We start from the raw sequence: 27,708 nt of genomic DNA on the forward strand, positions 1-27,708 counted from the left end.
CAGGGAAGAGAAACGGTTGGCAATGTGCTCTGGCGACACGGAGGTCGACTGGGCGAGGGTATCACGTGGCAACACCGTCGAAAAGGATCTCAGAGCTGGTGAAGCAGAAGGCCGTTTGCCTTTGTTTGATTTCTTGGAGCCTTTCCAGTTGGGAGAGGAAGACTCAGATGTCTCGAAACCTGGCAGAAAATCCAATGAGATTCTGGTCGAATGTGAAGTACGCTTGTGGCAAGACACAATCAATGCATTCTCTCCACGATAGCAATGGAGATACTATCCAAGACAATGCTGCCAAAACAGAGTTACTAAACACATCCTTCCGAAATGCCTTCACCAAAGAAGATGGAGTAAATATTCCAACATGAGTAACGTAGAAGTACATATCCTCGGAGTAGTGAAGCAACTTAAATCACTTAATAAAAGCAAATCTTCTGGTCCAGACTGTATAACAATCAGGTTCCTTTCAGAGTATGCGGATGCAATAGCTCCATACTTAACAATCTTATATAACCGTTCACTCTACAAAAGATCTGCAGCCAAAGACTGGAAAGTTGCACAGGTCACATCAATATTCAAGAAAGGTAGTAGTAGTAATCCACTAAATTACAGGCCCACATCATTAACGTCGATGTGCAGCACGATTTTGGAACATATAATGTGTTCTAAGATTATGAGTTACTTTGAAGAAAACTGTCGCACACAGTCAACATGAATTAGAAAACATTCTTCTTTCGAAACACAAACACCTCTTAACTCACACGAACTGTTGAGTGCTACTGACAAGGGATTTCAAATTGATTCCGTATTTCTACTTTTCCCGAAGCCTTTTGACACTGCACCATACAAGTGGCTTGTAGTGAAATTGTGTGCTTGTGGGATATCGTCTCAGGTACGTGACGGGATTCGGGTTTTCCTGTCAGAGAGTTCACAGTTTGTAGTAATTGATAGAATGTCATCGAGTAAATCACAGAAGTGATTTCTAGCGTTCCCCAAGGTAGTGTTACAGGCGCTTTGCTGTTCCTCATCTATATAAATGATTTAAGAGACAATCTGAGCAGCCATCTTAGGTTGTTTGCAGATGTTGCTGTCGTTTATCGACTAGTAAAGTCATCAGAAGACAAAAAAAAAATTGCAAAACGATTTGGAAAAGATATCTGTATGGTGCGAAAATTGGCAGTTGACCTTAAATACCGAAACGTGTGAGGTCATCCACATGAATGATAAAAGGAATCTGTTAAACTTCGGTTACTCGATAAAGCAGTCAAATCTAAGGCCGTAAATTCAAATAAATACCTAGGAATTACAATTACAAACAGCTTAAATTGGAATGAACACGTAGAAAATGTTGTGGGGAAGGCTAACCAAAGACTGCGTTTTATTGGTAGGACACTTAGAAAATGTAACAGATCTACTAAGGAGACAGCCAATACTACACTTGTCCACCCTCTTTTAGAATACTGCTGTGCGGTGTGGGGTTTTTACCAGATAGGATTGACGGAGTACATCGAAATTGTTCAAAGTACGACAGCACGTTTAGTATTATCGCGGAATAGGGGAGAGAGTGTCATTGAAATGATACAGGATTTGGGCTGCACATCCTTAAAAGGAAGGTATTTTTCGTTACGGAGCAATCTTCTCACGAAATTCCAATCACCAACTGCCTCCTCCGAATGCGAAAATTATTTGTTGACGCCGACCTACATCGGGAGAAAGGATCACCATGATTAAATAAGGGAAAATCAGAGCTCGTACGGAAAGATATAGGCGTTCGTTCTTTTGCGTGCTGTGTGAGACTGGAATAATAGGGAATTGTGAAGGTGGTTCGATGAACCCTCTGCCAGGCGCTTGCACGTGATTTGCAGAGTATTCGTGCAGATGTAGATGTAGATGCTTTTTGGCTGGAGGGACCTAAGAAGTCTTCGTGGGAGTATTCCTTCTGTTCTTTCTGGTTGTGTAACAGGTGACTTCGCCACGTGAGGCGAAAGTTTGATGGCTTGTTGCACAGCCGGAAGAGGAGATGGAGGTATTTCCTTTGTATCACCACAGGATGCTGTCCTAAGCTAAGTAATGTCACATTCACAAATCATCTAGACCAAAGTGTTACAATGCTGCCCTATGATGAAAGGCTATCACCAGGTGCCCTCATTACACTGACATGAGGGTGCAGTTAATTTAGGCTACTTGTCAGAGTTGTGTAGACATCCATGCTGGCATACGCCCTTCCAGTTCAATATGATTGGCCCACCTGCTTGACTGTTCACACATCAGCTTTCTGTTCGACCCTGATAACTTGCGCCCATAGGTGCCCAATTATTTGCAGACAGGCACTCAAGCTATAAAAGCCTGATCTAAAGACAGTACCAGGTGCTGATGACGTCGCCTTCCATTCGGACGACATCCAGTGCGAATTGGCCTTTATCCTGCACTGGGTGAAATAATGTGAGATTATGATAAAATGATAGTAGCTATATGCAGCTGCTAATGAGGACTTCATTAATTATATTTCTCGTTAAGTTTACTTAAACTATACACCAACTGGTTTCTAAAATTAAATGTTGATAAATAAAATAGTTCTTGAAAGAATGAGTGATTTATTATATAAGTAAATTACTTTAGATAGCACATAAAAATGATAGTAAACACCAGTAACGGATGATTCACACTATATGACAATTGAATATGATAGAAAGAGACATTACTATAAATCAACGGCCTGATTATGTTGTACAGGATGACTTCACTTCACTTACTTTTTACCCCAGTACCAAGTGGTAAAAGAAAGGTTACCGACAACTATGATTACATCTATACTTTACATACCCCTGTGAAGCAGTGGCAGAAAATATTTCCAATGGTACCAGTTTTTAAGGTTTCTTCCCATTCCATTCAAGTATGGAGAGTGGGAAGAATGACTACTTCAGTGCCTCAGTGCATGTTGCAATTGTCTAATCTTGTCTTGCAACTTCTGTGGGAGTGATGCATTAGAGGCTGTAGTATTTCCTGGATTCATAGCTTAAAGCTGGTTCTGAAGTATTGTAAGTGGGCTTTAATCAGTTTGTCATCTCCATGCTGCCCTTTCCTGAGAAACCTGTAATCGTTATGCTGCCCTTCTTTGAACAAACAACAGAAGTGTCAAGTAATGGGACACCTCCGAATATTGTGTCTCCTTTTGCCCAGCATAGTGCAGCAACTCGACTTGGCATGGACTCAACAACTTGTTGGAAGTCCTCTGCAGAAATATTGAACCATGCTGCTTCTATAGCCTTCCACAACTGAGTAAGTGTTGCCAGCACAGGATTTTATACATGAACTGACATCTCGATTATGTACCATAAATATTCAATGTGATTCATCCACATTCGCTCAAATAAGAATGTTCTTCAAATCAATCGTTAACAACTGTGGTCCGGTGACATGGTTCATTGTCATCCATGAAAGTTCCATCGTTGTTTGGGAACATGAAATTCATGAATGGCTGCAAATGGTCTTGAAGTACTCTAAAGTGACCATTTCCAGTCACTGATAAGTTCAGTTGGACCAGAGGACTAGTGCATCCCATGTAAACACAGCTCGTACAGTGCCTTGTTGACAACCTGGGACCTTGGCTTGGTGGGGTCTGCGCGACACTTGAACCCAACCATCAACTCTTACCAACTGAAACTGGGACTCATCTGACCAGGCCACGGTTTTCCAGTCGTCTAGGAACCAAATGATATGCTCATGAGCACAGGAGAGGTGTTGCAGTTATGTCATGCTGTTAGCAGAGGCACTTGCGTCGTTCGTCTGCTGCCATAGCCCATTAACGCCAAATTTCACAGCATTGTCCTAACTGATATGTTTGTCGTACATTTCACATTGATTTTAGCGGTTATTTCACGCAGTGTTGGTTGTCTGTTAGCGCTGACAATTCTATGCATACGCCGCTGCTTTTGGTCGTCGGCCATTGCACTGTCCATGTTGAGTAGTAATGCCTGTAATTTGGTATTCTTAGCACACTCTTGACACTGTAGATCTCAGAATATTGAATTCCCTAACGATTTACGAAATGGTATGTCTCATGCCTCTTGCTCCAATTACCATTCCGCTTACAACGTCTGTTGGTTCCCATTGTGCAGCCATAATCACATCGGAATCCTTTTCACATGAATCACCTGATTACAAATGAAAACATCACCAACGCATTGGCTTTTATACTTTGTGTACGCCATACCACCGCCATCTGTATATGTGCATATCGCTCTCCCATGACTTTTGTCACCTCATTGTGTTCAATATCTCCAACTGGTCGTTTTTGTTATGGGTCCTACACTCTTGAGCAACATTCTAGGATGAGTCACATCAGTGATTTGTAACCAATCTTTTTTGTAGATTGATTGCATTTCTCCAGTATTCTGCTAATGATGTGAAGTCTGCCACTTACTTTTGTCTATGACTGAGACTATGTACCCTCGATTTAATGTTCTTAGAAATTGTTACACCGAGTTGACCGATTCCAGTTTTGACTCATAGATACTGTAGTCATATGATACTGTGTTTACTTCTTGTAAAGTTTTCAACTTTACTTTCTCAATGTAAAACATTTTGTGTTCTTTGCTATATCCGCGAGTCGCCACATAACAGTGCACACGTCAGCGAACAGGCGAGAACATTGACGACGCAAGGTGGGAACGCCGTCTGTGGTCGGAACTCAAACCCACGTCAGATTCGAGCGACAGGGCAGACCAACGGCGGACCCGGCATAACAAGAGCAACGCAATCTAGGCTACAACAAAGTGTGACGAACTTTCGAAATGACTCTGCCAACAGAACAAGACAACCACAGTCCAAATCGAGACCAGAGAGGAAAACCAATATCAAAGCGAAGTCGTCGGCGAGTAGTTACTACTATGGTAGAGATGAAAAACGAACGCCATCAGACCAAGTACACGACTGACTGGGCCGTCCTTTCTTTTTTTTTTCCTTTATTGAATTTCGATTCCCCCCGAAGGGGGCGGGCTGGCAGCAGCTTATTACGCTGCTCTTCAGCCTACAGAATTTTTAAAACATAAGAGGATAAGAAACAATAAAAGCAGGCGATAAAGCGGTGACGTAAATTGTAAAACGGCGGAAAATTGTGGAAAGTTAAAACATAAAACAAAGGGTGGGCGATGCTAATAAAATACACAGGAAGCAGACAGGTAAAATACTAGACAGACAATTAAAAAAAACTGTGGCAGTCTGGTTTCTGTTCGCAAGAGATATAAAAATCACACCTAGCGACAGCATGATGTCCGTTCGCAGCACTTTGTAAAAGACGCACAACACTTAACAATCACTGGAAACACTGCACTAAAAAGTCGGCATGAAGATGACACACAACAGCCAAGGGCAGATGGGGAGGGGGGAACCTGGACGGATGAGGGGGAAAAGAGGGGAGGAAAGGAAAACTGACAGGGGATGGGGGAACCGACGGAGGGAGAAGACTCATAATGGGGGGCAGGGCAGATGTGACAGGAAATGGGGAAAGGCAGAGGAGGGAAACACAAAAGGATTTGGGGGAGAGAAGGGAGGCAGAGAGAGGTTAGGCGGGGAAAAAACAGCACGGAAGGGGGGGGGGGGAGAGGAAGCCCAGGAAAAGTACAGAGGAAGGGAGTGGGAGATGAGGATCATAGTTGATAGGAGGGATAAATGGACAGAGAGAGGGCATCATTCAGGAGGGGAGTTGACGGAAGCCACCTTGGGAAAGGAGGTGAAGGGTGTAGAGATGGAGGGTAGGGGGGCACAACAGGTAAGGCGCGGCAGAGGGTGGGGTTTGGAGAGGAGAGGAGCAACCAGAGGATGAGGGGGATCAAGGCGCCGGGAGGTGTAGAGTATGCGGATATGTTCAAGGAACAGGAGCAGATGGGTGAAAGGAGTCAGGTCGTAGAGAATCCATGTGGGGGATGGGAGGCATATACAGAAAGTGAGGTGGAGTGCATGGCACTCGAGGATCTGGAAGGACTTATAGAATTTGGGGGTGGGGGGCAGATATCCAGGCGGGACTGGCAGAGTATGGGACAGATTAAGGATTTGTGGGTGTGGAGGATGGTAGAGGGGTTCAACCCCCATGTCTGGCCAGAGAGGAGTTTGAGGAGTCGGAGGCAGTTGTGGGCTTTGGATTGGATAGAGCAGAGATGAGGGATCCAGATGAGGTGACGATCAATGGTGAGGCCAAGGTAAGTAAGGGTGAGGGAGAGGCGGACAGGACAGGTACAGATGGTAAGGGAGAAATCAAGGAGCTGGAAGGAATGAGTGGTACAACCTACGATGATTGCCAAGGTCTTGGAAGGATTGATTTTCAGGAGCCACTGGTTACACCATGCTGCAAAAAGGTCAAGGTGATTCTGGAGAAGGCGTTGGGACCGTTGGAGGGTAGGAGTGAGGGCAAGGAATGCGGTGTCATCGGCATACCAAAGGAGGTGTACTGGAGGGGGCGAGGGGGTTGGGGCATATCTGCCATGTACAGGAGGTAGAGGCGAGGGGAGAGGACAGAGCCCTGGGCCAACTAAGCCTTCGAGATGCGGCGGTTTTTGTGCCCTCCACGAGGGAAATTATTGGCCAGTGTGTTCACATGGCAAGATGATGGCGCACTCACTATGCGAGCACATGCAGCGACATTGACCTGCATTGGTCATCAAGACTTTTTCTGGCAGGCATACAACTTCTGCGTTGCCTGATACCAGATTCTTTCAACCAAGAAAGTATCAATAAAGCCACAAATTTCACACGATACTCCAAACAATCGTGCTTTCGATAATAAGTGGAAGTGTAGGTAAAATGTTTCTCAGAAGTAAGATAATATTGCATCTACCTGATTACCCTAATCAATTGTGTTCAAGATATTATCTGCAAAAAGCGCGATTTGATTTTTACATGATCGATGTTTTCAGAATTCATTTAGGGTGGTATAGAAGAGTTCGTTTTGTTCAAGATACCTCATTTTATTTGCACTCAGAACTTGTGCTAATGTTATACAGTAAATATATATTTCTAGATTTCCGAAAAGCATTCGACACGGTATCCTACTGAAGACTGTTAATGAAGGTACCCGCATACGGAAATAGGCTCCTAGATATGTGACTGGCTCAAAGAATTCTTAAGGAATAGAATCCAGTATGTTGTCCTCGAGGCCTGGTATTCGTTGGAGACAGGGGTAATGTGAGGAGTGTCCCAGAGAAGTGTGATAGGACCGTTGCCATTTTCTGTATACATAAATGATCTGGCAGATGGGGAGGGCAGCAATCTGCAGTTACGCACTGATGATGCTGTGGTGTACTGGAGGATGTCGAAGATAAGTGTCTGGAGATTGGTACAATATGACCTAGACAAAATTTCCAGTTGCCACTCGGCAGCTGACTCTGGATGTAGAAAAATATAAGTTAATGCTGATGAGTAGGAAAAACAAACTCATCATCTTCGGATACAGAGTTAGTAGTGTCCTGCTTTACACAGTCACATCGTTTAAATATCTGGGCGTAAAGTTGCGAGGCGATATGAAATGGAACAAGCATCAAGGATTGTGGTAGGAAAGTGTTGTTCATCTGTAATGGAGACCGCGAGCGTTTGGGATCCGCAGCAGGTCGGATCGAAAGAAGACCGAAGAAATTCAGAGGCGAGCTGCTAGATTTGTTACAGTTAGGTTCGATCAGCATGCAAGCGTTATGGATATGCTTTGGGAGCGCAGGTGGGAATTCCTGATGGGCAGAAGACACTCATTTTGCTACACTACTGAGAATGTTTAGAGAACCGGTATTTGAAGCTGACTCTAGAACGATCCTACTGCCGCCAACATACATTTCACGCAGGAACCACGAAGATAAATACAAGAAATTAGGGCTCATATGGAGGCGTATAGACAGTCATTTTTCCCTTACTCCGTCTGCGTGTGGAAGAGGAAAGGAAACGATTGGTTGTGGTAAGGGTATCTTCCTCCACACACTGTATGGTGGCTTGTTTACTACTTATGTAAATTAACTATAGATGTCGAGGACATTGCATTATAGTTTTGTAGATTACTTCTACGGCCTTTCTTGTAGATGGACCTGACCAGTGCTCTCTTCCAACTACTGTCTAAGGATTTTAGTCTGGTGGATCTGTAGTATAGTATGGTTAAAAGAGAGGCTAGCTCAGCTGCAAGTTTGGCACAGAAAGTGATAGGAATTCCATTGGCCCCTATAGCTCTGTACAGTTTTAATGAGTTTAGATATTTATCAGTGCCACTGACATTAAGATGTTTGAGTCATCTTAGCAGTGGTTTGAGAATTAAACTAGGGTAGTACTACTTTATTTTCCTTTGTGAAAAAATCAGTTCCTGCGTCATTTGTGGGTGTCTGGACAGTAACTTTGATGCCACCAACAGCCTGAATTTCTTGGTTTTATGAGAGTGCTTTCGATAACATTCAGCTATGATAGTCATTGAAGGACTCATGGGTTTCCCTCATGACAACCAAATGAAGTACATTCATCGTCTCTCTATATACAGCCCTATGTTTTGTTCAATACCTGTTATGCAGTAGTCTCTGTTTCTTTATATTGACTGTATACCATGGGGGTCTCATCAATCTTGAATAATTCTACTAGGTACATATCTATCAAGTGCATTGTCAGCTATCGTTACAAACCTGTATCACTGTTTTTCTACATGATCCTGTCCAGAGCTAAATGCTTCAAGTTGCTCATTGAGATATGACACTACTGCCTCCTTATCTAGTTCACTGAGCAAGTAAATCTTAATCTTGTCTTACTTCCCCTTGCGCATTTTGTAATCATTGTTGTTCCTACTGCCTTAAGGTCGCTGGAGAGGTCAGGTCTATTTGTTGCTCTTATTTCCATCATGAGATAGCATCCATGATATAAAAGTGTGGAATCTAGTATCACAATTAAGAAATGAGCAATGATACAATCTGTCAATGATAAAAGCCAAATTCATAATAGATGTTATTCTCGACAAAGTTTGTAGAGTAAACTGCTGAGAAGCGAAACAATAGGAAAAGTGTCATCTAAACATTTCAAAACAGTGAAATTTGTACGTTACAGCAAGTGTATTCATATAGAAACAACGTTGACACATCATTAAATAGAGCCTTTTTGTCTTACCCATTGTGTTTGACCCTTGTGTGCGCTCATGTCGACTGAGGCCGCTGGTTGTGTGTCTCTGATTTCATTGCCTAGTGAAGGTCTTCCTGCTGTCTTGCTAGGAGCTTGAAGGAACTTCAACAGAATACATGGCTCTCTGCCAAGCGTTGTCTTTCTGGCTGTTCCTTATGTTGAGAGGCTAACTCACTGAGGATGGATGTTTGGTTGCCAAGTTGTGACTGATGGCTGTTTACTCTGTGGAGACTGTGCCAATGGCATTTGAAGAATCATTGCTTCCCACTGCCTTTGTAGACACCGCATCTCCTGAATTGGCCAGTTGTTATTTATGGTGCCTTGGTTCTTGGATATGGTTCTGCCAGTATTCTTTGTGCCTCTGGGATCAAGCATAGATATAAATGGTGATGACGTTATTTGTGTGTGATTAAGTGTTGGATGCAACTTGCTGAAGTCACTGCTCTTTGCTGAGCCCTGCTAGCTGAAACTTGTGTTCAGTTCACACCTGCGGCATGAGTATTTCTCTCACTGCACGTTATTCGCCCTAGATTTAAAAAGTTTGTCAGTATCCTTGGTAACTGGAAGACAGTTGTAAAGGGAGCCACGTTTTGACCGACTGTAGTTCCAATATAACATGATCAAGTCCGAGGACTCTTTCTTTAAAATCTGCATCACTGTCTTACTTTGTACGCTGAGGAGTTCAAACCTTGTATCACGTTTTGTACTTTAAACTCTTGCATGTTGATTCTTTAGAATTATATCTGCATCTATTTTTGAATGATCAGATGTTCCAGTTGTTTTGAAATATGTCGATGTTCAGCTTTTGTTGTTTTGGTGAATTTAAAAAATTGCCCGTGTTAAATATTTCTGCAAACCAAGATTTTTTCTTTAAATTTTAATGGTGGTTATTCTAATGCCATATTAAGAGCTCCTTGTAATGGTCTTTGGACACTGTAAGCAAATGCTTCTGATTTTGGCTCTTTGATGAATTCTCTTTTAAATGTATACTTTCTTAATTGTTTTTGGTCTTAAACTAATGTTTGAGTCTTGTATACTTAGCACCTTACCACTCACAGTTCAGACTTCCTACCATTTAAATGGTAGCAGAACGTGATTCTGATAGTGTGAGGCATTGTTATAAGTAAATAAAAAATTTGGTAGGGTATAGGTTATTTTGTTTTGGGAAGGAGTACTGGTTGTTTCGTTGGGTTCAAGTGACAATAAAAGTGGAATTGGTGATGGACAGGCGACCTGTTCGGAATATATCCTACCTGATAGAGAATCAATTTCTATATGAGCCACCCATATACGATCTGTCCATAGAAGGTAATGCAACCAAGTTAAGTCAACATTTGCACATTTACATCACAGCCAACAACAGTGGTGAGGTAGGTACTGTCTGCATTCTACGCAGTAGTTTACCTTCTGAGGTGTAACCAAATATTGAGTTGCTGCAATGTATGACCCCTTCATGTTTGCAAGTTTTTAGGAAAAAAAATGGTTCAAATGGCTCTGAGCACTATGGGACTTAACTGCTAAGGTTATCAGTCCCCTAGAACTTAGAAGTACTTAAACCTAACTAACCTAAGGACATCACACACATCCATGCCCGAGGCAGGATTCGAACCTGCGACCGTAGCGGCCGCGCGGTTCCAGACTGTAGTGCCTTTAACCGCTTGGCCACCACGGCCGGCAAAATTTTTAGGACTGAGGTGCATTTAAATTACTTGTGTAACTGTGTTCAGGGTTTATAGGTAGTGGATAAGGTTCCCAAACAAATCCCTGTCGCTGAAGAACTTCATAATAAAATCATTCAGTTGCAGCTTATTAGCAGTTTACGGAATTAGGGAGGTACCACTGTGCAGGATAAGGTGGATGGTCGTCTTCCTGATGCAACTATCTGAAGTGATAGGTTTGAAACGACAGACAGAGATCATGGGGGGGGGGGGGGGGGTAGGTGGAAACAATTTAACCAATTATCTAATCCACTTTAGTCAATAAAACAACACATCGATGAGCTATCAATAGAAACAACTGGTGAGATCATAGATCTTTTGATGTTAACTGTTCAGTAGCAAAGTCAGGTCAAGATCCTTCAAATGGACCATTCAATCTTTTTTAAATTATACACCCATTAAAATGTGATAGACTGAGCAGAATTATAGTTGAAATTCTGGATAATGGTGGCATCACATCTCCTCAATAATTTTTCAGCTGTGAGGTGTGAGTGTTTACATAATTATGAATGAAATCTCTATGATACCAACCGACAATTCAAACCATGTGAGATGTACAATGCGACACACAAATCATGTAAACCTGAACTAAAAAAGTCATACGTAACGCCCAGTCTCTGATTAGTTACTGCAAGAGAAAGCTAGGCACTCTGTTGTGTGCTGTGCTTCACTCTGGTCTTGTGACTAAGCAAAGAATCAACTGTAAAAGGACAATCTGGTGTTAGTTCTCTGATTGAGTAGATGTATACTAAGTATTTGTCCAAAGCTAGCTTAATGTATTGTTGAAAGTCAGTCGGCTTGTAAAATTTGGAATTCTATAAATTTGATGATTTGATAAAGTTGTTTTAAGTTAGATGAGAACGATAATTGTGACTGTACCTGAAGAATATAGGAGAATTTACCATAGTTTTACGTGAAACAATTTTTTATTTCAAGTGATGCAGTGTATATGAATCCCAAATGTTGCACACAAGAACAGACATTTGGATGGATGGACTTTGGTAGCAATCCTGGAGCCAGTGCACCATCAGAACTTCTCTGGGAGAATCGTTCATTCATCACAAAAGTGGTTCACTCCTTTTGAGGTTCCCCTAGGACAAATAATGCTTACCAGATTCCAGTCTAGACTCGCATCATTGCTCGGACAACTTTCGAAAATCTATTACAACCATTCTAATTCAGTTCTGAGTTGTAGTCTTCGACGATCCTACTAGTGAGATGTTGGGCAGCAGAAGACTAAATCTGCTGAGCTCCAGAAAAGCAATATAAGGAACGAATACCACTTAATAAGAGCACTGCTTCATATAACAAGCGTTACATACATAGTTGTGACATTAATTTGATATTACAATTAAATTCCAGAGAACATCAAAAAGATAAAAATAAAATTTTTGTGATTTATTTTAATGTGACGACATTTCTAGACATGACATAGGAAAACGTTTTAGAGTATATCTGTTGTTGGCTGTATATTGTATTGTACGAGGGTTGGAACTTTAATAGTGGCAACTATTTATTTACAACTCATACAAGATAGATACGTGTTTCAAAGTTTTACTGATCTTCAAAGTAGTCACCAGCATTGTGTGTAACATGTTGCCAGTGATGTGGAAGTCGTAGGATACTCTTAGCGACAACGGGTTATACACAATGCTGGCGAGTACTTTGAAGGTCAGTAATACTTTGAAACACGAATCTGTTTTATACAAGCTGTAAATAAATAATTGCCACTATTAAAGTTCCATCCCTCATATCATATTTCTTATATGAACAAATATGTTGCGTATGGAGGCACAGAGCAGTGACTGCAGTGACAGATGTGTTGACAGTTCGAGCGGCACGGTCTATTGCCTGACGAATTTGTAGCAGTTCTGAAGTGAATGCCGTGAAGCGTTTCCTCCAGTGTAGAAATCGAGTTGAACTCACGAGGGTTTAAGTCAGGGGAGTGCAGTAGGTGGTATAGCACTTAGCAGCCCCATCAGCCAAACAAATCAGTAACAGCTTACATTGTACATGCCTGAGCATTGTCTTGCAAAATGATGGTAGGTCCTGCAGAAAGTGTCATCACTTCTGTCTCTAAGCTAGTCATAAGTTGTGTTCCAAAAATGAACAGCATAGTGACAGAAGTGTTGACACTTTCTGCAGGACCTGACTATCATTTTGCAGGACAATGCTAAAGCATGTACAGTGCAAGCTGTTACTGATTTGTTTGATTGAAGGGGCTGCTAAGTGTTATACTACTTACTGCGCTCCCCTGACTTAAGCCCTCGTGAGTTGAACTCGATTTCTAAACTGACGGTAACACTTCACGGTATTCACTTCAGAACTGCTACAAATTCGTTAGGCAATAGACCGCGCTTCTCGAACTGTCAACACAACTGGCACTGCCAAGAGTATCCTACGACTTCCACATAACTGACAACGGGTTATACACAATGCTAGTGAGTACTTTGAAGGTCAGAGCAGTGACTACAGTGAATTCAAGATTTTTAATAGAAATCATTTCATCAGCAGAATTAACATTTTCAAATAATACACTCCTGAACCAGTTCAGTGAAAACAGCTTATACTTTTAGCTGTAGATAGTTGTATGATTTTCAAACAGTATTTAGTGGAATTGTAGTCTATATCTTGAGTTAATTCTTTTCTGGAAGTTTTACATGTGTCAAGTGTTACATTAAGAGTGAATTCTACACTCCTGGAAATGGAAAAAAGAACACATTGACACCGGTGTGTCAGACCCACCATACTTGCTCCGGACACTGCGAGAGGGCTGTACAAGCAATGATCACACGCACGGCACAGCGGACACACCAGGAACCGCGGTGTTGGCCGTCGAATGGCGCTAGCTGCGCAGCATTTGTGCACCGCCGCCGTCAGTGTCAGCGAGTTTGCCGTGGGATACGGAGCTCCATCGCAGTCTTTAACACTGGTAGCATGCCGCGACAGCGTGGACGTGAACCGTATGTGCAGTTGACGGACTTTGAGCGAGGGCGTATAGTGGGCATGCGGGAGGCCGGTTGGACGTACCACCGAATTGCTCAACACGTGGGGCTTGAGGTCTCCACAGTACATCGATGTTGTCGCCAGTGGTCGGCGGAAGGTGCACGTGCCCGTCGACCTGGGACCGGACCGCAGCGACGCACGGATGCACGCCAAGACCGTAGGATCCTATGCAGTGCCGTAGGGGACCGCACCGCCACTTCCCAGCAAATTAGGGACACTGTTGCTCCTGGGGTATCGGCGAGGACCATTCGCAACCGTCTCCATGAAGCTGGGCTACGGTCCCGCACACCGTTAGGCCGTCTTCCGCTCACGCCCCAACATCGTGCAGCCCGCCTCCAGTGGTGTCGCGACAGGCGTGAATGGAGGGACGAATGGAGACGTGTCGTCTTCAGCGATGAGAGTCGCTTCTGCCTTGGTGCCAATGACGGCCGTATGCGTGTTAGGCGCCGTGTAGGTGAGCGCCACAATCAGGACTGCATACGACCGAGCCACACAGGGCCAACACCCGGCATCATGGTGTGGGGAGCGATCCCCTACACTGGCCGTACACCACTGGTGATCGTCGAGGGGACACTGAATAGTGCACGGTGCATCCAAACCGTCATCGAACCCATCGTTCTACCATTCCTAGACCGGCAAGAGAAATTGCTGTTCCAACAGGACAATGCACGTCCGCATGTATCCCGTGCCACCCAACGTGCTCTAGAAGGTGTAAGTCAACTACCCTGGCCAGCAAGATCTCCGGATCTGTCCCCCATTGAGCATGTTTGAGACTGGATGAAGCGTCGTCTCACGCGGTCTGCACGTCCAGCACGAACGCTGGTCCAACTGAGGCGCCAGGTGGAAATGGCATGGCAAGCCATTCCACAGGACTACATCCAGCATCTCTACGATCGTCCCCATGGGAGAATAGCAGCCTGCATTGCTGCGAAAGGTGGATATACACTGTACTAGTGCCGACATTGTGCATGCTCTGTTGCCTGTGTCTATGTGCCTGTGGGTCTGTCAGTGTGATCATGTGATGTATCTGACCCCAGGAATGTGTCAATAAAGTTTCCCCTTCCTGGGACAATGAATTCACGGTGTTCTTATTTCAATTTCCAGGTGTGTAACTTGACTTACAAGGGAGGATTAACGTTTCTAAACTCGATTTTTGGAGTACTGTGATTAGAATTAGAGATTGTTTAATACGCAGCATGAACAGTGATCTAGTGTTCAACTTATAATTGAGCTTGTAGTGCCTCTAGAATATCGAGGCAAATTCTAGACACCCTCGGCTTTCCACTATCTCGGACACCTGATATTTTACGTACGAGAGTGAGAGACGGGAGAGTGTCTATCTCGCTCCGGTTTTCTGTGTGTGCAGGGTGGACGTGTATCAGGAGTGGACGGTTGATCGACGAGTGCAAGTGGTTGCCGCACTCGCCACAGAAGCTTTATGCCCAGCACAAGGAGCAAGCTCGCCTTACTCCGTGATGATACTACATCAGTCATTATTGTGAACAGTTGAATTATGTTATAAGAAAAGAAAAAGACACTTATTTACTTACTCTCTAGAGATGCTGATGGTGGACTTGTGGGAACTTTGAGAGAATTCTGGAACTGAATTTATTGTCAAAGTACTTAATAGTTCTGATGGTCCGCGAGTCATCGAGCTTACGAAATACTGTTTATTTATGTGAAAACTATTATGTGGTGTTCTGTTTGTGGAGGTGAAAATATAGTGGGATTGATTTAAAAGTATCTTGAGTGTATGGAATCATTTTGAGAATAGAGAAAATTCCTCCAAACAGCATTATATCTTCAGAGAAGAAGTTTGGGGGATCGACACAGTCGGCTGTCCTGAAAAGAAGATTGGCAAAGCATATCCAAGTAAGTCCAATGATGAAGGGGACGTGTGAGTCTTGCACACCAGCACCACACTGCTTCCTCTTCTGGTCACCCAAAACTGCCAGAAGCATTGAAAAGTAGTAGGGGTCACAGCATCGACACTATTAGTCATGGGTTCACTTGAAGAAATTTTGAATCAGTTATACTTTTGATGGTTCAACAGAAAGAAATAGTTACAACAGTAGTAAATATTTCTGCTCAACAAACCAAAATGTCTACACAGATAGCCAATATAGAAACCAAAGAAAACAAATTACCAACCAAACAAGACTTTGAATTAGTAACATCCCAGGTTTCTAAAATTGCAAGTAAGCAATCGAAGGTGTCCAATGAGATACTTTAATTACAACAAGCTCAGGTGAAATATCCTGAGGAGTCACAGAAAGTGACAAATGAAGTTAAGAACTTAAGATCTATACAAGAAGATGTCGAGACCCATGCTGGCCAGCTAACCAAGACAATTACCAACACATCACCCAGCTATAAGAAATTAATTGTAAATAAGTTTGGGGTACATCAAACCAGTGTTCACTGTAAATTAGAAGACTGGGCAAAGGCTAAGGAAAAACAAATGCTTTACTGCAGCGAATAAAGGAAGGAGAAGCTAACTTATCAACTGAAGATCCGCCTTCCAATAGCCAGTTTCAGAGGAAGTAAAAGAGGCACAAGACCAGCTCAGTTTAAACTTTTTTCAGTAGAAAACCAAGATAGCAAACTCTGTCGAGAATTTTTCTAAGGATGTAGAGGATATCCGAGGGCCATTGGAGATACCTAACCAGAGATGCATGATGAAGCATAACAATTACAGGACTCGGGCACAGCATCAGATTCTAATAATGCACCAACATATTAATTGTTCTATGTGTATAATCCAGTAATAACTCTTGGTGTTTTGCCACTAACGAATTTGTATATGACGATACTAATGCAGGAGAGGCACCTTAAGCACCGCCAATTGTATTCACTATCGGCGAAAAAGAAAATAGTAATTCTATTAGTCTTTATAAGATGATTTCTTGGGGGGACTACCCCATTCATGGAGCGAACATCAAAAGATGAGCTATGCAACAGGATGTATTCAGGGGGATGCAAGCCTTTGGGCTGCATACATGATGAGTCTTGAGGGATACAAGAGCGCTTGAAGAAGTAAGTTTTTTTCCAGAGTTGTTTTCTTACAGGAATAATAAGTAGTCTCTGACACTACCTGGAGAAGTACTTAAACGATGGTCGGTACTGATATGAGCCCAATGCTGATAAACATACTCTGCATATTCTGAAGGCGAAATAACCTCCCAAGATGTGTGAGAAATTCATTCATATGAGTGAAGAACACCTGAGTGAATTTATGTATATACTTTATTCAATCGCTTTAATCCATGAGGACTCAAAATCGTGTTATAGGCAAGCAAACTATAGTGCATCAGATCCAAGTGAATACAATAGCCGTCGAAATAACATCAGTCATATGTGTGAAGGGAAGTGTTACTGACAACAACAGAATCACTTCGTTAACAACTAAAATAGACAAAGTAATGGCAAAAACCAATCATTAGGAAATGCGCAAGGGTATAAACCAAACTGTGATCGACAACAGTCAGAATCATTACCCACATAATCAGCAGAGGAATAACAATCCCGACCATTCAAAGGCACAACTACAGAACTGGAGTGAATCAAATAAATGCAGACAACAACCTTCAAAGGTGAATCACGACTGGAGGAATCATCCACCAATAGTAAAAGATGTTTCGTAAGACCCTGCCCATCAAAATGAGCAGAGGCAATTAAAGTAAGACTGACTGAACTATGCCCCAGAGGAGCGGTCAGGAATACTCTTACTGGCTATGGGTAGGAGGTACGATTTTTTGGATACAATCATGGAACAAATATTGAAAGACTCTGTGCTGACATCAACACATGTGAAAGAGAGGATCAGAGATAAAGGCTGCAATTGAAGGTATTCCAGTTACAGTAATTCAAGACACTGGAGCGTCAGTCAATCTGATATCCACCAGTTTTTTCCAGCAAGTATATCAAAGGATAAAAGTACCAACCTTTCCAGTACACAACTACAAGATTACTGGAGCAGTATGCAGTCAGTTGCAAACTATGAGGATACAGATGATGTTAGGATTGAAACCAGGAAATGCAGCAATACCATACGCAGTCTTAGTCATAGTAGTCATTGGTAGTCGACTTTATTTTGGGATTGGAAAGTATCTGAGAGAGGGACATAAGCATTGGCTTCTACACAGGAAAAGTAATTTTCAAGATCGATGGTACCACAATCCAGATAGACTTGCTAAGGACGGAACAATAACACAGGAGATACTGCTGTGGTGCTGGTAGTCAGTTGATAGTAAAGGAATGGCAGCAATTCTGGAAGTGTCAGATGCGCGAAGAAACAGTATTAGGATTACATGATCACGTTTGAAGCAGGCTAATCGCGCCTGAGCATCTGAGAGAGAAGCAAAATTATCAGCTGGAAGATTTAAAACCAATTCCCGAACTGTGCTCTGCCTGGTTCAGAGTTCAAAAGGAGTAACTAGAATAAAGGTCATGTAATCTGTCAGATGGAGTAAATGAATTTAAGCATTGGAAAGTCTGTAAAGTAACTGAGTAGATCATAAACAACAATGAATGTCACATGAAGATGTTATGAGTTTGTGATGATGTGGCAATTGAGAGCAAGCGCATTTAATGTGACATGCTCATAAATGTAGACTCGACACACCAACTGTGAATTATTCTCGCTATCTGCGAAAATCTTCAGCCAGTAAAGTAAAAGTTATTGTCGCCAATGAGATTAAATGTGACAGCTATCTGGACTCACGTAATTTTGTGCTTGAGTCTGTGGTGGTACTATAAACAACAGTCAAAGCTGCCAAAGTATTCAACAGTTCAATGCTAGAGAAATGAAGGTCAAACAAGTATAACGACAAAGAGTTTTCTTTAAATTATCGTAAATTCATGTGTACTGCCTCTTCCGAATCTGATGGGTCAGGACAGAAATTGAGTGAATAATAACCATGAACTAATCCACTCTTTTTCAGTAGCGCACCATTAGTAAATATTTATATAAATCCTGAATGTTTTACATGTTCGAATGTCATTGCACTAAGCATGGTGACATGTGGGTCTGGTCCTTGCTGTTTCCCAGGAATCAATAGTTTTGCACGAAGTCTAGCCATCTGTACATTCTGACACTTCAAACGCTTTTGCAAGACACAAATAACTGCACTTTATCTAACCGCTTCATCGTCAAGGCAGGTCTATGTTGATGATTCAGATGAATCTGCTCCTAAAACGAAACATTAATCCAATATGCCTGTAGTTTGCAAGCGAATCCTGACAATACAGTTTAGTAACATGATGATACATATCTCCCTGGGTCCTTAGGAAACCTAAAAGAAAGGCAGATGTGGTATCTTCTTCTTGTAGTTGCTGCAGTTTATTGTGCTACAGACGCTCCCGTCTGTAAAAACCAGTGTACAAACCAAAATAAACAACTTCCATTCGCTTTCACTTTCACGACAGTGCTGAACTCAACAGTTTGACTTATTGGCCACTGGGTGTGCTGCTGGCGCAGTAGGCAACAAAATCAGGGCGAAGTGTGACGACTGTTATGTTTAGAGTTAGCATATTTCGGAATGCGAAAAAGAGGACATTTTCCATATTTTATGATGAAAAAAGAGGACACTTTCTATTTCTTAAATTTATTACATAAGAAAAAAATTACACACATCTCACACACCTACATATTTTTCATTTGACTGAATCTTTTTTCAAAGTTCCTTTTCTTGAAACAAATATTTAAAAAAGTTCTTGCAATTCAAATTTCTAAAATTAAATTCCACCATTGCAATCCCGTTTACAGTGTCAATAGTGAGTCTATTTCTCCCCTTTGACGACTGTGTCTCTATTAAGGAGAACAACCTCTCCACACGAGCATTATGGGCTTGCAACGCCAAGAAGAACTGTGCAATTTCAATCAACTCGCTAAACTGTTCCTCACTGCTACACAACTCAACATACTTGCACCACTTCTTATGGGCCGGTTCTGATTTTCCATCATATGTGGCTATGAATTTTTTTAAACTGGAAAACTGATCAAAGCACTTTTCATCGTCAATTTTAATATATTTATTCAACAAAAATTTGAGTGATACTTCCACGTAAGTCCACGATATATCTGAAAAATCGAGCCACTTAAAACAAGAAAATTCACAAAATCGTTCCATCCACATATTCAGGTACTCCAAACATCCTTCATAGAGGGTACCAACATGGCACTTAAAATCCTTCACCTTCAAAGCATAACCATCATTTTCCATTTGAAACAATCTTTCTTTCACACTCAAAGATATAAAATGTTCATCTTTTCTGTGCTGAAGAACACCACAAAGGGAATACAGTACATTCATGTCATCGATAAGTAAGTTTTCTTCCTTTCCTAAGATACTAATATAATTATGTAAAATGCCAACTAAAGATTGGATATGCCATAGATATAGCTCATTGATAGGGTCCATAAAAAATTCTTTAGGACTGTTGGAGGTTTGTTTTGTGACAGAAAGAAGGATTTCAGAGTGGGAAACAACTCTGTAAGTCTCTGAATGGCTGGAAATAGTGACAGCCATTGAGTCCTGCTATGGCTGAGAAGTTGTTGGTACTCTATCTCGACAAAATCACAAAATTTCTTTAGTGACTCTACATGGACAGTGTATATCGAAAAATGATTATATATTTTCATTATTAATCCTTGGAAGTCAATTTCAAGGAGGTCAGTTCCGTGCTGAATGTAGTTATTACGAAGATGAGCAGGACTTCCCACTCCAACCAATACCTTGTTAAGTACCCTCTTTAGATTAGCAAATACATTATTTCCATTACCTCCTTTAATGCCACCAAGCAATGTGTTGCAATTATCAGCACCAAACGCCACACATTTATCCTTAATTTTAAACTTGTTAAGCGTATCAGTGATATATGTTGAAATAGTTTCTGCAGTTTCATCTGGTGTACTTTCTATATTTAGAAGTTTAATTTGAAGTCCTCCATTTCTGTGATCAAAGTAATGAACTATAATGGGAATCATTTTAATATTCCCATGGTTGGTAGCATTTGTTGAGACACCAAAAAAATGAATTCACTCCAGATCTTTCATGATGCATTCTAGTGAATGAGGTGCTAGAACTGAATTCACTATTGCTTCAGTTTTGGTACGTCCACACGAGGTTTTTGATGATATAGACGAGCCATGGAAAATTTCTCTCAACAGTCCAGTGGTACAGTCTATGGATTTGTAGCTGCTGTAGTGAAACACAGTATGGTAAGCTAGAGTCCCTTCAACAGCACTTACTTTGGTGTGTAGTTCAGCACAGGGTTTTGTAAAAAAATTACTCACTTCACCTGACGAATTTGCATCTCTAACACACTTCATATGTTTTTCTGTTTTCATGTGCACTTACAGATCGCTGGAGCCGTGATTTGCTATAGATACATAGGTCCCCGGGCAACAAACCATACATTCTGCTTCCCATTGAACTCTTCCAGGACGAAAGCTTGGATATTTTTCTCGGAGTTTATCCATAAATGCACACTTCCTCTTTGGCATGATGAGAAATTACCTTAAACAAAAGTTAAACAAAGAATGATCAAAACATATTGTTCAGCTAAACCATGAAAAAGTCTCCACTTACAAAGCTTACCTATAATTCTGTGCCCTAAGCTGTATTTTGAAATTCACGAAACTTACCCAATAAGATGAATATGGAAAGTAAAGATGGAGCTGGATGATCAACCAGTTCACTAAAAACACGTTTGTCACACAAAAACAAACAGCATATAGACAATCACAGCTATGCTTTGACCATATATACTACCTATGTTCGAAGTAGCTATCTCGAAGGTAAAAGATACATAATTTGTATGCAATACAAATCGACATTTTCGATTTTGTGAGTGTAACAGATCGAATTTAAGCTAATAACAAATGATGCAATTCAATGATCTTAGTAAAAAGCACATAAATTGTTGACGATACGACATGAAAACAAAAATCAAAAGATCTTCATTCCCAAAACCAAAAAATACGAACGTTAACAGAAATAGTAAAAATGTATGCGGACGCTACATTTCACATCGAAAATGGGGACATGTCCGCCTAAATGCGGACGTCTGGTAACCCTAGTTATGTTAGACTGTGGTCCCTACAGCAAAACACAGGAAGCGACGTCGTTCACAGAAGTTAGCGCATCCATGTGACAGAGTTGTGAGTATTTACCTTGAACACGAAATTTTTGCTGGGTAATGAAGTCTGGAATTTTGATGAAAACAATTACAGACACAGACTTTGTTACCTGCCAAGAATTTCTCCTTCATAGATAATATTCTCAACTCCTTCAACTATATGTGATAACCACTGTGAACAGTGTACAAAGCACTTCCCGTGTTTCGCGGTCAGAATGATCGTGTCTGCTGCAGCCCTGGCAATACCACATCTTATAGGCCAATTCACATTGGCCGTCATGGCACCATCACGTCATGTGACTGTCACGTCATGGGACTCTCACGTAAAGGTGGATTCACACTGTCTCCCTGTCACGCCATGTCAACACAAGTCATGTGATCTCAACTTGCATGGCTGCCCTCAACCGTTTTTTTTTCGTGGGAATTGCTATCTTAGCAAGATGATTTTCAACTGTTTTTGTGTGCAATGTGCACGTATACAACGTGGTATCTCATGTACATAGATACAGGAGTCCACAATTGTATGAAAATAACATTTATTGGACTTAAGTGGTTTACAGCTTGCAGGGATTAGAGAGAGAAGACTAATGCAAAACGACACAAAAATGAGTGTGAGTCCGTAAAATGTCATTACATGGTACACAAGTGGAATTTCACTTGCAATACAAAGAGCTGGAGGAAGAGGAATCTTCCTTTTATATTTTAGGAAGTTGAAGCATCAGGTTTTGCACTTGTAATGTGAAATTGCACCCAGGATTACTAAAAGGAACACAGTGTTATGAGCTACCATCACACCCCATGAAAAATAGGTTTGTTTAAAGTTTAGTTGCTGGACCAGTGCAATAGTCATCTTGTCCCTCAATACCTCCCTTCAAGATTTGTAGCTTTTCTTTATGTCTTGTATCGAACTTTTAATAGTTCAAGTGCATTATTTGTACTGGGGTTAGCTAGAGAAACCACATAAATATTGACCACTGACGCTTGCTAAACTGTTTCACACACTATCCAGAACTATTTAACAATAAATAAGCTAGCCACAAACATACATTTAAACAAACAACTTGCAGTGTCTAAATGCTTCAGTCCATTGTTTGTGAAACAACACAAACACGTGACAATATAAAAATAAATTCCATCTACTAATCAATCTGATTCTGTCCATAGTACTTTTTTCGCTTTGGAGCCATATTGAAATGCATTTCCCTGTAAGATATGAAATACCGTACAGATACATATAAAAAAAGTTCACTCTATAAATGTAGTAGATTTATGTAATTTGGTACGCTCATGTACAATTCAGACCGCTACCTCACTGCTTCAATTAATCTTTCGTCATTTATTATAAATTTCAACAAAAGAAATAACAAAGAGCAACAATTTATAACACACAACGAATAAAAGAAACTGGTATTAACCACAAAAGCCACATCGAAATGAAATACAGAGATCTGTGTGTGGCCATGTAGTAACATAATGAGCTACGGGGGGGGGGGGGGGGGGGCATCACGTGATCAGCAATGGACGGATGACGTCAGCTGTCAAAAACTTTCGTCCCAAGAAAGAAGAAACCATGATGGTACCGTGATGTGACGGGATGGGTCAGGTAATGTGGATGCAGCTATATGAAGCGCATTCCAGGATGTTTTGATGGGATATGACGTGAAGTGATGGCCATTGTGAATTGGCTTTAATGAATCTGATCATGACACTCCCTGTTGCGAAAGTAGTTACCTTTTCACAGCTAGAACGACACTAGCACACCAAGTGGTGAGAATGCAGTCACATGCTTCATAAGGATAATGTTCCTTTTTAATTATTTTCTACCTAATTAACGAAATAGTTATTGGAATTGTACATTCTATGCGTTACTAAATTACCAAGAGACAACAAGTATCGTGAAATACTTGTAAAACCAGTCCATGATATAAGCTAGAAGTCATTCATGAAGAAATGCTTTCGAATGTATGTATAATGACAGCTAACTCAGCTGAAAGCAAGATAATATAAATGTATATTTCATGCACGCGAAATCTATATTGCTATTGTTATTATCATAGACAGTTTCCTTGACACTGTAACATTTTTATATAGTCTATAGCGACTGGCCCATTCTTACACATCACTTGGCTTTCTAATAAACATGTAATTTTATAAATGTAATTAATTTTGCTTCAAAAGCGACGTATCGAAGATTCTTGCGATTTGCGGCTCAAATTTTGCAACAATTGTGTAATTGGTTTCTTGTGTGTTGGGGAAACAGTTGTATTCCGTTTGACGATTTATTATCACGTCTGTGACATTTACTTATTTCGTATATCAAATAATGTAGGTATTACATACCATACAAGTTTCCTGTGTTTCAGATTCATCGATTGGGCTGAAAGTGCAATGAACAAAATTGTACTTGGATAGGTATGCAACGTGTTTCTGCGAAAGGTCAGGTCTCCCAGTGTTTACTGGCAGTTTTTTGTTATTAAAGGAAATGGAAGTTATTCGGCAAATATTTGCACGTTATAAGAAAATAGTAAATAACCTGTCATGTAGTGCACCGTTTCGTTCCTTCCAGAATCCATAGGAAGCTAAATAATGACAAATGTGGTGTCATTTTGTAGTTATTGTCGATTTTTGTGGCATTAAATAGATTCCCTGTTGTAAAAACTATCTTACAGATCAATATAAACGTTAGCATTCTCAACTCATCTGTTATTGTATTCAGAGCTGTCTCTTGATGGTCTCTTGGGGCCCTGCTATCGCTGTGGGTAACGAAAACGAGACGTAGTGTCGAGACCACAGTCTAACATATAGAGTGTGGTCAAGACTGTTATGTTAGGCTGTGCCTTTGAGAAAGCAAGGTACAACTTTGAAGAGAGAGCAGACGCCATAGCCATATATAACAAAGACAGCACATGTCCCTATCTCGCCGTGTTAAGGCTTGAAACCAACATCTAAGTCAACTGACTTGGAGCAGAAAGCCGAGTTCCTATTATTACGGAATATGTGAAGTGGAGCTGATAGTTATAGTTTTTCTCATGTAGCTGAAATCAAACATTGATTTTGACAATTCAGCAAAATTTGACAAATGTAGCAATACAATTAATCTAGTTTCTCCAAAATTCGTGATAATAAAGCAACTGCACATAGCTGCCCCACCCTTTCTCCAGCTCGTCTCTGTGTGCTCCCCAGCAGCACCGCACTGTCCGCCACCCCTACCCTGCTATCCCTGCCCCTGCCTCCTCCTTTACCCCACCCAGTTGGCACTCTCATCATGCACTGCTGGTGCTGCCCATATTATGGCTTCAGTTGTCTGAGACTACAGTCGTGTGTGTGAGTTGCATTTACTTGTGTGTGTGTGTGTGTGTGTGTGTGTGTGTGTGTGTGTGTGTGTGTGTGTGTTGTCCATTTTTTATGAAGGCCTTACTGGCCGAAAGCTTTATTTGTGACACTCTTTTTGTTGTGCCTACATCTCCACTATATGGAAATTTGGTATCTTATGTAGTAGCTTGAAGTGCTGGTAGTTCATCTAGTGAAGACAAAATTGAAAAACCATGTAATGAACAAATGGAAGTTGTTGTTGATGCTTATTTGGCTGAAGTGCTGTAACAATGTTATGATGATAATGATATCTGGAACAGAGCAAATAGATGTTGTTGAAGTAAGGAATGTTGAAGTAGGTGAGGAAATTGTAAATCTAAATATTGATGAAGTTAAGAACATTGTGACAGAACGCCAATTAGAGGAGGAATGCAAACCTATTGAAGTTGTTGATAAGGTAAATGAACTGCAATTAACTGAAGTTTATATATTTAAAAGGAGATAAAATGTATGCACATAGGGAATGAAAAGGCTGGAAAGGCACACTTTGCTAGAATAAATGAAAATTTAATAAAATTTCTGATAGTAGGTCTGTCCAATATTCTTGACACTAAGGAGTGAATGAGCAAAAGGTAACTTTTGATATGTATATACTGGTTAATGGAGCTGTTCTAGTACGTGTAAGTTGCAAAATGCTTAACAGTTTGTAAGAAAATAATTACAAATACATGAGCTGTAATAATAACATTATAGATTTTGCCATCTCCAATTATAGATCCAGGCTGTCCTAACTTGGCATTAATAAGTATTGTTTTTGATGTTCCTACTATTCATGCTCATGTTCCAAAAAGAAACTATAAAATATCATTGTCCTCATGGTTTGTTGAAAATAATCATTTTTGCAGTAAGATTATGAATGGTTGTCTGAAAATCTACTTATGAGATTTTTCTGTCATACCATTATTGGTTTTATATTCATTTATGATTGTAAACTGCAATTTTAGAGGTGTGGATGGTTACTAAGGTGTAAAAGATTGTTCTTTTAACTTTAACTTTGAAGGTTATCAGTTCATTTAACATAAATCCTTAGTGTAATGAAATTAAAGTTGTTGTGGAAATCGTTTCTATTGTTGAAATTATTATTGTTATACAAAGAATAAATCTTGATTTTTCAGACGTAATTTTTATTGACCATGAGTTCTCAGTGTATGATATAATAAGTGGTGATAATCTTATTCTTATGTAATAATAAAGCATAATGACGGTTAATACTGCTACAATTGTTATTAGAGTTATTATGTTATTTTCCATGAGTGATTCCATAACATTCATTTCGACAGAAATCCAAGGAAGGGGTTACTTCCCTCGGTGTTAGTAGCGATCAGAATATCATAAATTTAATTTCTTTTTCCATATTTCTTGCAGAATAGATGTGATTTATGAAGAATAAACTTATTTCTTTAAATAACAGAACTATAATTAATCTTAGTTAAGAGATGATAACAAAATAAAGTGCTCAAGTGTTATATTATTTGTGACAGTTAATTATCTAATTATTCATCCCAGATGGCTGATTGATGAATATGCTAAAAGATGCCATAATGATGTTTGATTGAAACCTCCTATTGTTCCAATAATAACTTTTAGGATAATAATTGTTCAGATGAATGTGGTATGAAAGTATTATTATTGGAACCATTTTTTTATCATGTTATTAGTGTTAGGCAGTTATTTCAACAAGATACACCTATAACTTCTGGAAATAAAAAGTGGAATGGTGTAGCCCCAATCTTTAATAGTAATTTAGATCTGATTATTGTTGATCAAATAAATTCTCTTTCACCTCCTATTGTGTATTGTATTTGAATCAACGAAATAAAAATAGTAATACTGTTGATGCTGTTGCTTGAACAACAAAATATTTAATTGACGATTCATTTATTATTATATTTTTATTTCTTATCAATAAGGGAATAAATGAGAGTAAGTTGATCTCCAGTCCTATGCAAACTCCAAACGTATAACATATTAATGAGAATGAAATAATTGTTGGAATGGTAAGTCAATAGAGTTACCAATAATACTAACGAAAGGGTGTCTTAATTGTAAGGGTTTACTTATTAGCGTGATTATCTTATTTTACAAATAGGTCCTGGTTAATTTAGTAATTTTGACTACTACTAATAATGCTAGGATTAAAAAAATTATTATTAATATTGCAATAATGAATACTGGGTCATTATATAATTTTCCTAAAATTTTGGTTATTTCTTGATAATTGACTGAATTTTTAATGCTTTAAGTTACATAACTGTTTTAAAAGTCTCTGAATGTTATTATAACTAGAATGAGTAGTGTAAATATAATGATAATTCATATTGTTAAAGTGAAGATTACAGTAAAT

The sequence above is a fragment of the Schistocerca serialis genome, chromosome 2, assembly GCF_023864345.2.
Source record: "Schistocerca serialis cubense isolate TAMUIC-IGC-003099 chromosome 2, iqSchSeri2.2, whole genome shotgun sequence".
Lineage (NCBI taxonomy): Eukaryota > Metazoa > Arthropoda > Insecta > Orthoptera > Acrididae > Schistocerca > Schistocerca serialis.